Here is a 3,815-nt window from a genome sequence, read left to right as displayed (position 1 = left end):
ACCTTTGAAGCTTAATGTTTTTGTCACCAGGTGGTGAGAGCTGTTACTATGGTATATGGGCCCAAGAGTCCATTCACTTGTCTGGCATGGATTCAGCTCAGGTGTCCAGATAGTCAGTCACCAAGTGTGTGGTGCAAGCTCTCACCTACAGTCCTAAGTAAGCATGGGTGATTGATTTAGACACAGGTATCTGGCTGGAGTAGGGGTTCATGCACTGAGGAAGACATGTCTGTTTCCTCACAGACAACTGCCCTTGAGTATCTGTGAGGAAAGTGTGCCCCTGTTCCCTAGAGTGCATAAGTGGGTGAGTTTTGCAGGTGGACTATGGGCTCCCAATGCTGTTGTCTGTAAGGACTGGGAGGCACCTCTTTTTCTTGGACTATTGTCATGGGTGGCCAGGTGTCATGTATGGTGCCACCAGTCCTCAGGCCCCTGTAGTGGGTAAGTGAGGATCCTGATTAATAGGCAGAGCAGTGTCAAATGTCACGTACCTGCCTCTCCACCATGTAGCTGAAACAGTTGAAGTTAGACTTCAGGTATATACCATGTCATACTATGCTATTGAGGGCCTACACTGTTGAAATGGGCCTACCCAGGCTGGTGCAGGGGTGAAAAGCATTCAAAGTCCGTGGACCCCTCATGCCTGTGCCTTGGCAAAGGAGGTGTTTCTGCCCTGAGTTCCTGGCTTAGGGGAGCCAGCAGATTATTTTTTCACCTGTTCCCTCTCCAAGGCTGGGAGAATGGATCAGGGTGAGTGCAGGGTCATTCTTCCTGCCCAGGTGATGCAGCCAACTGGGTCCCTGTGCAGAGCGGGAAGGGAGCAGATAAGTAGGGGAGAGGCTTTTCCCGTAGGGGTATTTTTGTATCCTCGAGGTAGGTTAAACACAGGTACTTATCTATTTGCCAATTGAGGGTTGCTTCTCACTTTTTTCTGGAGGGTTGAGCAGATTCTCCATTGCTCGTTCTTTCTCAATATGGAAAACGCATCCTGAATGCCACTGTTTGTTTCATGGCTTTCACACCTGCAGGGTGCGGGTTCCTGCTGGGTCAGATCTGGCAACTCCTAGCTGCTACTGAACCACTTATCTCTCCCCATGCTACTCAGTCTGATTCCTCAACTTTGCCTTTGATGTTCAGGGCTTTTAGCTTATCATATGCAATTGATTCACTTGTTTTTTCAGGTCTTTGTTGTAAGAGGTACCACAGGAAGTGTCTGACTACTCTGCCATCTTGGCGCTGCCTCCCCAATATGGCACTATTCCTCAAGGTGATTGGCCAGAAAACTGGTGGCAGGTTGATTACATTGGAGTGCTTCCATCATGGAAAGGGCAACATTTCTTTCTTACTGGAATTGACATTTACTCTGGATATGGATTTGTCTTCCCTTCAAGCAATGCCTCTGCTACAACCACCATCCAGGACTCATGGAATGTCTTACCCACTGTCATGGTATCCCACACAGCATTGCCTCAGATCAAGGAACTCACTTCACAGCAAATGAAGTATGACAATGGATCCATGCTCATGGAATCACTGGTTTTACCCTGTTCTCCATTATTCTGAAGCAATGGGCTTGATAGAACAATGGGATGGCCTTCTAAAGACACAATTGCAACACCTGCTAGGTAGCAACACTTTGTAGGGTTGTGGCAATGTTCTCCAGGAGACTGTATATGCTTTAAACCAGCATCCAATATATGGTGATGCTTTTCCAATAGCCAGGATTCACTGTTCCAGGAATCAGGTGGTAGAGATGGGACCGGCATCACTCACTACTACCTTTAGTGACCCACTTGCAAAATTTTTGCTTCCTGTCCCATGACCTTATGCTCTGTGGGTCTAGAGGTCTTAGTTCCAAAGGAGTAATGCTCCCACCTGGAGACACAACTTGGATTTCATTGAACTAGAGATTAAGATATATATATGTATGATCTCTAGTGTATATATATATGTGTGTGTGTGTGTGTGTGTGTGTGTGTATGATCTTGGGTATATCCCACCTGAATTTAGAGACCATATCAAGAATATATTTGATGCACTGCACTCTAATGAATGAAGAGCTGATGAGTTGTGGAATGATATCAAGGACATTATAAATGAAGAAAGCAAGAGGTTATTAAAAAGACAGGAAAGAAAGAAAACACCAAAATGGATGTCAGAAGAGACTCTGAAAGTTGCTCTTGAATGCAGAGTAGCTAAAGCGAAAGGAAGAAAAGATTACATAAAAGAGCTGAGCAGAAGATTTCAAAGGGCAGCTCAAGAAGAAAAAGTAAATATTATAATGAGATGTGCCAAGGACATGGAGACAGAAAACTCAGTCTTGAGTTGAAATTTTGAAGAATTCTGTGGGCAAAATATTGAATCACACAGGAAGCACCAAAAGAAGATGGAAGGAATGCACAGACTTACTGTACCAAAAAAAAAAAAAAAAAAATTGTAGACATTCAACCATTTCATATGATCAAGATGCAGATGATCAAGAACTGATGGTGGAGGCAGAGTCAAGATGGCAGAATAATCAGAAGCTTCCCTCGAGCCCTCTTTACAACAAAGACCGGAAAAAACAAGTGAAACGAGTATATTTGTGACAAGCTGGGAGGCCTGAGCATCAAAGGCAAGCTTAGACAATGAACTGAGGGGCAGGGGAAGGAAGAGACTGTTCAGAAGTGGAGAGGAGTTGCCGGACCTGAATCGGGGAGCCCTCAGGCACCATTCCTGGAATGGCTGGGGCAGCGGTGGCAGCGGTGGCGGCGGGCTGGTCCTAGCATTGGGCCGCAGTTTCCTTAGGGAGAAGCAGCCAGCCACACAGCCCACTCACACCTTCAGAACCTGGGGAGAAGGGTGCTCTCTGCAAAAGCTAAGTACTTGTGTATATTTTACCGCCCCCCCCACCCCAACCCAGCTTCAGTGGCTGAATCCCTAGGCCTGAGATAGACCCTGGTGAGCACCTGGAGCCATCCTCCCAGCCTTGGGGAGGGAAAAAATTTCCAAATGGGGGGAAGAGATAATTTGCTAGCTCCATTAACTGGGGGAGCTCAGGACAGAAGTGGCTCCTGTCCAGACATAAACCGTCCATGGACCTTGAGCACTTTTCCCTTCTGCATGGACCTGTGTGGGCCTACTTCAGGAGAATAGGCCCTTGTTGGCAAAATCCGACCATTTCAGCAGTGCAGTGGAGAGGTGGGTGTTTGACGTTTGAGATTGCTTTCCTATTAAACAAGGTTCTCACCTACCCACAACAGGGACCTAAGGACTGGTGGCTCCACTTGGGTCACCCAGCCACCTGCAACAGGGGCCCAGGGATAACTGGTACCTCCCAGTTCTTACAACAAAACCTTTGGGTGCCCATGGTCCCTCTGCAGAGCCCACCCACCAGCACACTCTAGGGAACAGAGATGCGTTTTCCTCAGAGACACTTGGGGGTCAGTTCTCAGCCCACTGCCTTGTTCAGAGCGTGACCCCCTGCTGCAATCAGATACGGGTATACACGCCAATCACCCCTGCCCCTCTAAGGCTGTAGGGCAGAGCCTGTAACACACACTTGATATCAGCTACCTGGAAACCTGAGCTGAATTCATACAAGAAAACTGAACGGACTCCTAAACTGATATATCTGATAACAGCTCTAGCCAGCTGGGGACAGGACACCACAGCTCGAAAGGCGAAAATAATCAAGCTAGCTCACTCAAGCAACCCATAGGGGTATACCAAAACAAAACAAAGCAAGCAGCTACGACACAGTAAGCAAGCATAAACTAATACAATAACTTATAGATGGCTTGGAGACAACAGTCAATATCAAGTTACATAAAGAA

This window comes from Elephas maximus, chromosome 2, assembly GCF_024166365.1.
Source record: "Elephas maximus indicus isolate mEleMax1 chromosome 2, mEleMax1 primary haplotype, whole genome shotgun sequence".
Taxonomy (NCBI): Eukaryota; Metazoa; Chordata; class Mammalia; order Proboscidea; family Elephantidae; genus Elephas; species Elephas maximus.
The sequence above is the reverse complement of the archived record's forward strand: the minus strand, read 5'-3'. Positions refer to the sequence as shown.